Genomic DNA, 12,154 nt, shown 5'->3' on the forward strand with positions numbered 1-12,154 from the left:
AGCAGGCTAACCAAATGTTCCAGGGATGAGAAAAATAAATCTGTGAGGATTCTATTCCACTGGCATTGTTTTTTATTGTAAGTAGCTATATTTTATTCTCTACTTCTCATTTTTAAGGCATTAAAAATAATGCACCACCACCACCACCACCAAAAAAAGTCATCAGTACTTTCATCATGGTAATCTGTAAGGAGCAAGGAACAACAAAAAAAGACAGCACAGGCTTAAGTTATGAATGTAGGAAATAATAATAATAATAATAATAACAACAATAATAATAATAAAAATGAGTGCAATGGATGCTTCCCCTGCCCCCTCCTGCACCAGAACAAACAAAATGATGTACGTGTTTTCATGAAATGTCTGGCTCCTCTATGTTGCTGCTAATAGAGCCAATATGGAGAATATTTAAAGCTGCCTTGCTCTGATTAACATGACTCCTTTTGTGGCCCGGTGGCCTAGTGGTAGCACGCTGTGTTGCCATGCAGTAAACTTCGGCTCAGTGGCCAGCACTGATCTGTCATGCCCCAGGCTGGAAAAGGTTGGGAATGCTGCTATGGCAGCATTTTTGGCTCCAGGGGAGGAGGAAATGCCTCATATCACTCAACAGTAACTCTCCAGTTAATTAAGGTGTGGAACTGTCATCTGCTGAAGATCACAGGTTTCAGAGTAGCAGCCCTGTTAGTCTGTATTCGCAAAAAGAAAAGGAGTACCGGTGGCACCTTAGAGACTAACAAATTTATTAGAGCATAAGCTTTCGTGAGCTACAGCTCACTTCATCGGATGCATTTGGTGGAAAAAACAGAGGAGAGATTTATATACACACACACAGAGAACATGAAACAATGGGTTTATCATACACACTGTAAGGAGAGTGATATCACTTAAGATAAGCCATCACCAGCAGCAGGGGGGGGAAAGGAGGAAAACCTTTCATGGTGACAAGCAAGGTAGGCTAATTCCAGCAGTTAACAAGAATATCAGAGGAACAGTGGGGGGTGGGGTGGGAGGGAGAAATACCATGGGGAAATAGTTTTACTTTGTGTAATGACTCATCCATTCCCAGTCTCTATTCAAGCCTAAGTTAATTGTATCCAGTTTGCAAATTAGTTCCAATTCAGCAGTCTCTCGTTGGAGTCTGTTTTTGAAGCTTTTTTGTTGAAGTATAGCCACTCTAAGATCTGTGATCGAGTGACCAGAGAGATTGAAGTGTTCTCCAACTGGTTTTTGAATGTTATAATTCTTGACGTCTGATTTGTGTCCATTCATTCTTTTACGTAGAGACTGTCCGGTTTGGCCAATGTACATGGCAGAGGGGCATTGCTGGCACATGATGGCATATATCACATTGGTAGATGCGCAGGTGAACGAGCCTCTGATAGTGTGGCTGATGTGATTAGGCCCTATGATGGTATCCCCTGAATAGATATATGGACAGAGTTGGCAACGGGCTTTGTTGAAAGGATAGGTTCCTGGGTTAGTGGTTCTGTTGTGTGGTGTGTGGTTGCTGGTGAGTATTTGCTTCAGATTGGGGGGCTGTCTGTAAGCAAGGACTGGTCTGTCTCCCAAGATCTGTGAGAGTGATGGCTCGTCCTTCGGGATAGGTTGTAGATCCTTGATGATGCGTTGGAGAGGTTTTAGTTGGGGGCTGAAGGTGATGGCTAGTGGCGTTCTGTTGTTTTCTTTGTTGGGCCTGTCCTGTAGTAGGTGACTTCTGGGTACTCTTCTGGCTCTGTCAATCTGTTTCTTCACTTCAGCAGGTGGGTATTGTAGTTGTAGGAATGCATGATAGAGATCTTGTAGGTGTTTGTCTCTGTCTGAGGGGTTGGAGCAAATGCGGTTATATCGTAGCGCTTGGCTGTAGACAATGGATCGAGTGGTATGATCTGGATGAAAGCTAGAGGCATGTAGGTAGGAATAGCGGTCAGTAGGTTTCCGATATAAGGTGGTGGTTATGTGACCATCGCTTATTAGCACCCTAGTGTCCAGGAAGTGGATCTCTTGTGTGGACTGGTCCAGGCTGAGGTTGATGGTGGGATGGAAATTGTTGAAATCATGGTGGAATTCCTCAAGAGCTTCTTTTCCATGGGTCCAGATGATGAAGATGTCATCAATGTAGCGCAAGTAGAGTAGGGGCATTATGGCTGACTTAGAACAACGCTTCCTCAGCTCTCGTCCCCTAATGCCCCTACTCTACTTGCGCTACATTGATGACATCTTCATCATCTGGACCCATGGAAAAGAAGCTCTTGAGGAATTCCACCATGATTTCAACAATTTCCATCCCACCATCAACCTCAGCCTGGACCAGTCCACACAAGAGATCCACTTCCTGGACACTACGGTGCTAATAAGCGATGGTCACATAACCACCACCCTATATCGGAAACCTACTGACCGCTATTCCTACCTACATGCCTCTAGCTTTCATCCAGATCATACCACTCGATCCATTGTCTACAGCCAAGCACTACGATATAACCGCATTTGCTCCAACCCCTCAGACAGAGACAAACACCTACAAGATCTCTATCATGCATTCCTACAACTACAATACCCACCTGCTGAAGTGAAGAAACAGATTGACAGAGCCAGAAGAGTACCCAGAAGTCACCTACTACAGGACAGGCCCAACAAAGAAAACAACAGAACGCCACTAGCCATCACCTTCAGCCCCCAACTAAAACCTCTCCAACGCATCATCAAGGATCTACAACCTATCCTGAAGGACGACCCATCACTCTCACAGATCTTGGGAGACAGACCAGTCCTTGCTTACAGACAGCCCCCCAATCTGAAGCAAATACTCACCAGCAACCACACACCACACAACAGAACCACTAACCCAGGAACCTATCCTTGCAACAAAGCCCGTTGCCAACTCTGTCCACATATCTATTCAGAGGATACCATCATAGGGCCTAATCACATCAGCCACACTATCAGAGGCTCGTTCACCTGCGCATCTACCAATGTGATATATGCCATCATGTGCCAGCAATGCCCCTCTGCCATGTACATTGGCCAAACTGGACAGTCTCTACGTAAAAGAATGAATGGACATAAATCAGACGTCAAGAATTATAACATTCAAAAACCAGTTGGAGAACACTTCAATCTCTCTGGTCACTCGATCACAGACCTAAGAGTGGCTATCCTTCAACAAAAAAGCTTCAAAAACAGACTCCAACGAGAGACTGCTGAATTGGAATTAATTTGCAAACTGGATACAATTAACTTAGGCTTGAATAGAGACTGGGAATGGATGAGTCATTACACAAAGTAAAACTATTTCCCCATGGTATTTCTCCCTCCCACCCCACCCCCCACTGTTCCTCTGATATTCTTGTTAACTGCTGGAATTAGCCTACCTTGCTTGTCACCATGAAAGGTTTTCCTCCTTTCCCCCCCCTGCTGCTGGTGATGGCTTATCTTAAGTGATCACTCTCCTTACAGTGTGTATGATAAACCCATTGTTTCATGTTCTCTGTGTGTGTGTATATAAATCTCTCCTCTGTTTTTTCCACCAAATGCATCCGATGAAGTGAGCTGTAGCTCACGAAAGCTTATGCTCTAATAAATTTGTTAGTCTCTAAGGTGCCACCGGTACTCCTTTTCTATCTGCTGAAGAGTGTTCCATCCAGTTCCTCTTAACTGGGAGGATGAGAGTCAGCAAGCAGAGCCTTCAGGGGTAGGGGCTGGGATATAAAGTGTAGAAAAGCGGGGTCAGGAAATCTACAGGCATCTGAAAGAAACACACATGACTCATCAGGAAAGGAGAAAATTGCTGTTTCAGCAAGAGGCTGAAATAACAATCCTAGTTCTGCCGCAATACAGCAGTAAATGACCCCGAATGCTTGGGACATTTCATATGCACATTGATATGCCTAACAGTAGGGGCTACCTCACATGTTGTTAAAGAGATTGGTATATGTGATAACTAATACATTTATTAGCAGGATAGATTCCAGAAGTGGAACCTGAGTGGGGTCTCTGAAATTTCTAGATTACAGCAGAGACACTTTCGCACCCAGAACTGATATAGGGACAATTTCACACCTACTGCAGGATTTCACAACTACGTTGTCTGAGCCCTTCATAGAGCACCACTGATGGCGGTGCTGAGGAGGAAGGCTTCTAGTATTCTCACTCTGCTTCTTGTATATTCACGCAGTGCCAATCACAATTTGGCCTTTACTCTGGGTATTATGCTGATTTTACAGCTGAATAAACTGAGCACAGAGAGATTAAATTACTCCCCCAAAGCCACATAGTGAGTCACTGGCAAAGCCAAGTTCGGATTAGAACTAGTAATGGTTCCCATTTCTCAGCTCTTACAACTAAACTACTCTGCACTCCTCTATGAAAGTGGAAATTTCTCCATGCTCACATTCATAGAAATCTGGCCCTGGGGGAAATCCTCCATCAAACACAATGCAACCCTGGTAACTGCATTACAAACAAACACCAGCTGTTACAGAATTTTGATTGTAAGACTTTCAGAGAACTTCAGGTTTCAGATGAATTACTAATAACTTCCATTAGAGAAGTTTCTGAACTGCAGAGTTTGGATCCAAATCCTGAATCTCAAAGTTCAGGTGTGTTTGTATCTGAAATTTGGTTCAAGCCCATCTGTAATTTCTGTTATCTGCTGTACTATAGGATTTTGGGCTGTGCAAGAAGCATTATAGCACAGGAAACAAGGTAAATGGAAAAAAAAATAAGGATTTGAACTTGAACTTGTAACTTTCAGATTCACAGATATTCCTATATAAACTGTTACTACCAACATACTTTATAAATATTATGTTTCATCTCCCTCTGATAGGAATTCCAGGATACTGAATTCCTAATACCCAAGTTCAGTGGGGATATAATATTAGATAGTTTTGCTTTGCCTGCCCTTCAAAGCTAGTGGGTATTTTTGAGTGTTCTCCTATCCCTCTTCTTTGATGATGAGTCCGTCTTGGTTCAGATGGGTACTTGCTGCCTGACCTCTAGATACCCTTGTGTTTTTAGCATGATATCTTTAGAATACTGATGCTCCTATTCTTGATATTCCACATCCCAAATATTTCCTCTTAGTCACTTCTCTGATACAGGTGGCTGTTGAAGTGGAAGTGTATCATCTGATAACCTGTGCTGCTTAACTGGCTCCTAGAATCCTGGGGTTATTTTCCAAATGTTACTGTTCCACTAGCCTTGATTGTGGCAAGAGAAAAGTGTTTCACATTTATTTCTCACCTTTTGTCCCTCAGTTCCTCCTTTTTTCAGAAAGCCCTCTGATTTCTGTGACTTAACTCTTGCCTTCCATTATCTTTGTGTGCTTTGTTTTCATATCCCAGAACCTTTCTCATGAGAAAGTATTTGTAAAACCCGAGAACATTTCCACTGTGTTTCAAAAGCATGGGAATGAATTTCTCCAGACTTCCAGCTCAGATTTCTCACAAAGCTCAAGAAAAATCCACTCACAAAGGCACAATAATAGTCCCTCCACCTAGATATGTGCCTCTGTAAACTACAGATGAGGTACCTCAATGCAGAAACCTTGGAAAATGCTAACCACCTTTTCAATAGTTCTAACAAGAAATATTCTATATCAAACACATAACCGTTTACTCGCTTTACCGCCTGAATATTGTAGGTAAGCATGGATGGAGATGCTTACCTCTGCATCATCACTCTCTTGACTTTCAGGACAATATTGGTGTCATCACAGCTTGCTTAAAATGCAGATATCTCACAGCATTTCAACCACTCAGTTTACTCATGTCTTTGATATAGTCAGCTGAATGCCTATTATCTCACTTGAAAAAGAAGCTTTTAGTTTGCTCACCTCAGTCACTTGCGGGATCTTTGAAATGCCTCCTCTTTTGTTCCTTCCAAAGAGTGCATCCCTGCATCACCCACTTCGTTCCCGAGTCCATTTACCATCCAGTTAGCAATAAGTTCTTGCTAAGTTATCATACGTAACCCTGAGTAAAAAAAAAAAGACACTGAGACACAATGCAAAGTCTTTCCCCCTATCTTTCTTTGAGTATTTTGTTTGCTCGGTGATCCATCACAGACAGGTCTCCACTAGTAAATTGAACAACCTACCCTCCTGGCTCTTCTTTTCTTCTTCTTTTTTATAAACATATAATCAGCATTTCAAATTCTTCTGGTATCACAAACTGTGCTTCTATATTGCCCTCTTCTGGCTATCAGGTAATACAACCTCGCTACTGAATCAAAAAGAAAAGGAGTACTTGTGGCACCTTAGAGACTAACAAATTTATCTGAGAGCTCACGAAAGCTTATGCTCAAATAAATTTGTTAGTCTCTAAGGTGTCACAAGTCCTCCTTCTCTTTTTGTGGATACAGACTAACACGACTGCTACTCTGAAACCTGCTACTGAATCAGAGAGCAACAAATATACAGTACCATTTCCTTGTTTCCCTGTTTAAAATCAATAGTGATACGTGCTGACCAAAAGTCAGCAAACATCATTCTATTTCTTCCCTGCCTTGCAAAGCACCTGGAAAGATTTATAGTTTGTTGGTCAGCCCTGGTAAGCACAAAACACTTAACAGCGGGGTGGGAAGCAGTTGGTAAATGAGGCCTGCTCATGTGCTTTTTTGTCACCAAAATATAGGAAAAAGTGGAAACAAATTAATTTGACCTAAAAATGAAACACAGGTTACCTCAACGATGCCATAAATAACATGTTTTTCTGTGGCCCCGAGGGTTATCTGATTTTTAGGGCTTGGTCGCACCAGCATTGCATGTACAGAACTACTGATTTTAATGGTAATTCTATAAGTAAAGGGCTTGCAGAATTAGACCTCAAGAGAGCAATGAATTACAGCCCATGGTTTTTTGGTCATATTTCCTCAGATTTCTCTCTGTGAACGTTTATTACCAATATTTGCTGAGCTGCAATGTGTTCAGCACTGCACATAACCTAAAGGAAAACATGGTCCCTGCCCCATGAAGCTTGCACTCTAAATTAGAGAACCACACAGACAAGAGTCCAAACAGATATGTATGAATGGAGCTGTGATGTGCTGGTGCACAGCACTCTTAAAGTGAGGATGACTAGCTCCAACTGGATGCATAAGGCAAAGGGAAACCAGTGAAAGGATTCAAAGAGGGGAGTGACATGGGGTGGGTTCTGGGAGAAGATGATAATTTTAGCCGAATCATTTGAATAGATTGTAGGGAACTGAAGTGAGACTGCAGCAGGGAAAAGCATGGCTTACGAGTGGGATAAAAGTGAGAGAGAAAACTGATTTCCCTGTACATTAGTGGTCACTAATTAATTCATGTATTAGTTATTAGTGCTTGGTAATTCATTTAGCCAGGTAAATGTTCTTACTAAAAAAAATAAGAATAATTTATGATCTGGCTACTTTGTACAACTCTGGCAGCACAAGGGACCAGATTCTGGCCACAGCATACTTTCCCTTTGCTAGCCATCCCCAGGGGACATGCTGGGGGCAAGGAGAATATGCCAGAGTTCTTGGATTAGGGTTCCTTAGTGTGCAGGCCAGCTTCCAGGATCCAGAAAACAAATGTGGATAAAGAGGGGAATTTAGCTCATATTCTGAATCTCTCTCTCTCACATACATACTCACTCACACACTTCTCTGTTGACCTGCTTTAAGCATTCTTCTTTGCATTTTACTTTAATTTTTAAAGAGACATGGACCTGTACCAATATTCTGTTTTTAGTGTTCAAAATCTGTAATCAAATCAAGTTATGAATTTTTTCAAATTGTCATATATTTATAATTGGCTAAATGAAAGCCGCAGCTGCAAACACCCCCATCATCTGGAATGTTCGACACCCCCAGAATTGGGTTGTTTGAATTCAATTCAAATTCAGTTCAAATTCTGGATCTGAATTTTGCAGCCTGAACCCACCTCTGCTTTTAAATATAGTCCTCTGCTCTGTCATCACTTTTGCAGGCTCTGTCTTTTTAAAACATATTTTATGGTCAAAGCTGAAGTGACACTTTTTCTTACAGCCAAATTGACTCTGTACAAAGCTGTCCACTTGGAGCCATGCCTTTTAGAAGAGACCACACAGCAGTGGATTGGTGGGGTAGCCCATTGCTGGCCAATACACATGAATCAAAGAATGGATAGAGGAAAGAGGAATAGCTCTGCAATGGGGAGAACAAGTCAGGGAGAACCAAGCTGAAGGGAGATGATAGGAATATGGGATGAAAAGCAGAAAAAACTAGAAACTAGAGGTGCACAAGACAATATTAAAGAACAAGGGGTCTCTAAAGGAATGAGGCAAAACTACACTATTAAAAATCCAACAACCGGAGCACGCATATCCAGCAGTGCCTGCCACCTCTAGAGCTAGAGCACAAGGCATTCTTACCTCAGAGAACCCTTTGTTTCAATTTCCTTTTCTCCAGCCTCTCTCTCAAACCACATTCAGCTGCAACCCAGCCCGGAGGGGACTACAAGTTCAGTACACTATTTTTGATTTCACGTATCTTTAACATGCAATGCATGGCACTCCAGATACAAAGAAATCTTTGAGTTTCCTGTGAGACTGAATAGCCCTCATGCGACGTGTACATATATATGTGTATATCATGGAAAATATCTCATAAAACAACAATATTTTTGTCCCCCCCTCAAATCTAGGTTCCATTTTTCCTGCTTCATTTTCCATCCTCCTGCCAGCTCCTTTGTCCATATGATGTTACACACTGCAAAAGCACATAAGTGGGTCACATTCTGCCTTCAACTACACCCGATATTCTGTCTTGAGTTAAACAGAATTTTAAGCGTGGGGTTGAGGGTCCGTCTATACTACAGATAATACAGCAGCATAGCTGCAGCGCTGCTACGGTACCACTCTAATACCATAGGGTAAACACTTGCTACAACAACAGAAGGGGTCTTCTCGTCACTACAGTTAATCCACTCCATTCAAAGGTGGTAGCTAGGTTGATGGAAAAATTCTTTCATCAACCTAGCAGTGTCTATATCGGGACTTGGGTCTGCTTACCCATGGCTTAACTACTTTTTCACACCTCTGAGCGACATACCTAGTTTGGCCTTAGTTTTACAGGTAGACAAGGCCTGAGATGCTGAGGTTGCCTGGCTAACTGGAGCAGGGTGCCCTGTGGAGTAAATCCACAACCTCTACTCAGAGCAGTAAATAATCTGGGTGAAATCCTGGCCTCACTGAAGTGAGTTTAGCCATTTATTTCAAAGGGCTCAAGATTCCATCCAGAGTCTCTTCAAGAGGATGGGGCCATGGGTGGGAGGTGGAGCCCCCCCTTTGGGAAGACTAGCCCCTGGCTCCACCCCTTCTGCCCCCTCCAGGCCAGAGCCACATGCCCCCCCTGCCTCCCACACAGCCAGAGCCCCAGGCCCTCCCCCCCTGCAGACAGAGCAATGAGGCCTCCCCTGCCTAAAGGAGCCCCGAGTGCCCCCCACCCTTGGCAGAAGGAGCCCGGGCTGGCCAAAGCCCTGAGCACCCACTCACACACACACACCTGCCCAGAGGAGCCCCGAGCCCTGGGCTGGACGAAGCCCTGAACCCCCACCCCAACCTGCCTAGAGGAGCCCCAAGCCTCCCATTCCTGCACATTACCTGAGGAGCTCCGAGACTGCCCCACCCTGAAACTTGCTCAGGGGAGCCTCTCTCGAAGAAGAGCCTGAGCTTTTGATATGCCCCATGCAGGTTCTGGGGCAGTTGAGGAGGCGGTATCTGCTACTCAGCTTCCTGGGACCATCAGTAATCTCTCTAGCGTCTAGGGAGATTACTGATAAACCAAGGAAGATGAATAGCACATACCACCGTCTCAGCCACCCTAGAACCTGCACGGGGCAAAATAAAGCAAAACCTTCCTCCACCAAACCCCGCAACCAGGGGTCCAGCGGCAACATCAGCACCAGGAGAGGCAGAGTCTCCCCTGGCCTATTATACCCGCTGCTCATGGGGAGAGCGTGCAGAGGATGAAAGCCAAGCTAGAGAAGACAAGCAGATCACAAAGAATGAGCCTGATGACCTCAGTGTCAGACTGCGGAGATGGTCAATGACTCGAGGTAAAATGGACCACATCCAGTCTTTCTGAAATGAAATTTCATCTTAAATTTACAGCAGTATAAACTGAGCTAAATACCAGGCATATCTGAACATGTAGGTATAAGCCTTCCTGTACTGGAAGTATATTGCTTAAATGTCATGAGGTTTTATTATATTTGAAGGGATGTAGAACAATGAGTAATGCAGACATATTAATCCTGGGACATTTGAGAGTCCAGCATCAAATATGTATTGGATAATTTGACGGACAGAGGAGACAGGAAATGTAGATGCTGTCCTTTCTATAGCAGTGGTTCTCAACCAGGGGTCTGGGGCCTCCTATGGGGTTGTGAGCAGGTTTAAGGGGGTACGCCAAGCATAGCCAGAGTTAGACTTACTAGGGCCCGGGACAGAAAGTCAAAGCCCCACCGAACATGGCTGCAGCCCAGGGCCCCAAGCCTCGCCACCCAGGGCCAAAGCCAAAGCCTGAGCAACTTAGCTTTGTGATGCCCTCTGTGGCACGGGGCCCTGGGTAATTGTCCTACTTGCTACCACCAATGCTGGTCCTGGATTTTATATGCAGAAAAACAGTTGTTGTGGCACAGCTGGACCGTGGAGTTTTTATAGCATGTTGGTGGGGCCTCAGAAAGAAAAAGGTTGAGAACTCCTGGTCTATAGGACCCCATGGACTGCACCAAAACATGTCCTTAAAAAATATAGGACTGAGGGAGGGGAGAAATCTCTGCAAGAAAATATTCATCTTACCAATAGAAAACACGTTATGGGATAGGTAAAAACTATATTGTTGTGTTTAATATCAGCAGCACAAGAAAATTATTCAGTTAGACTCTACTTTTACCAATAATATCATGATTCATTATCACTGAAGGCTGAGGCCCATGTCCCCGAGCTAGAAGAGAGCTTGGTTAGGGCCAATGGTAAATTAATTCCTTGAAATAGAATGGAGAAGATTCATTCTGAAGTTAATGCAATCAGCATGAGGCTCCAAAATAGAAAACCATGATTTAGGCCTTGGCTACTACAGAGTTTTGTCGACACTGAAAAAGCACTATAATAAAAATCGGTATTGCATATTCACGCTCGCTCCGTCAGAAGAGCATGTTCACAGTTGGGGCACGATCATCGACAATGTGAGCAATGCACTGTGGGAACCTAACTCACAGTCCAGATTTACAGCTTCTGTGGCTAAATCTTGTGGAAAGACAGAGCAGATCACAGTGCATCTTGGGACCAAGCTCAATGTCCCAGAATGCATTGTTTTCTGTCCCAGCATTTCATGAGCTTCTGGCTTTCTTTCACAGCATTTTTCAGCAGCCCTTCTTTGCTGTGCACCCCAGCATCTTTGTGAGAAGGGTTGGATCTTGCACTGCTCTCCTATGCTCTGATAACTGTCTTGAAGACATCGTGGATGGCAGTGCAGTTAATCACAAAGTTCCTAACTGAAGAAGACTCCAAGTTGCCTGACATGCTGTGTGACATAGATAGGAGAAACTTTAGATTGCTTTTGGCATTCACAGAACAGCAGCAGACAGTGGACCATTGCTTTTGGGCTCAGGAAACAAGCACTGAATGGTGGGAGCATATCATCATGCAGGTGTGAGATGACGAGCTGTAGATACTTTTGGATGTGGAAAGCCACCTTCCTGGAACTGTGTGCACTCACCCCAGCACTATGGCGGAAGGATGCCAGAATGAGAGCTGCCCTATTGGTAGAGAAGTGAGTGGCAGTCGCTGTGTGGAAGCTGGTGACTCCAGATTGCTACCCATCAATCACGAATCAGTATGGAGTCCGGAACTTGACCATTGGGGCTGCATTAATACAAGTGTGCAGGGCAATTAATCGCATCCTGCTACGAAGGACCATGACTTCGGGAAATATGCATGAAATCATGGAGGGCTTTGCAGAAATGGGTTTCCCTAACTGTGGAGGGATGATAGGTGGCACACACATTCAAATTTTGGCACCAGACCACCTTGCAATGGAGTACATAAATAGGAAGGAGTACTTCTCCATGGTGTTGCAGGTGCTTGTGGATCACTATCCGCATTTCACTGACTGGGTGGTCTGGGAAGGTGCATGACACACACGTCTT

Source organism: Dermochelys coriacea, chromosome 2 (genome assembly GCF_009764565.3).
Source record: "Dermochelys coriacea isolate rDerCor1 chromosome 2, rDerCor1.pri.v4, whole genome shotgun sequence".
NCBI classification, from domain to species: Eukaryota; Metazoa; Chordata; order Testudines; family Dermochelyidae; genus Dermochelys; species Dermochelys coriacea.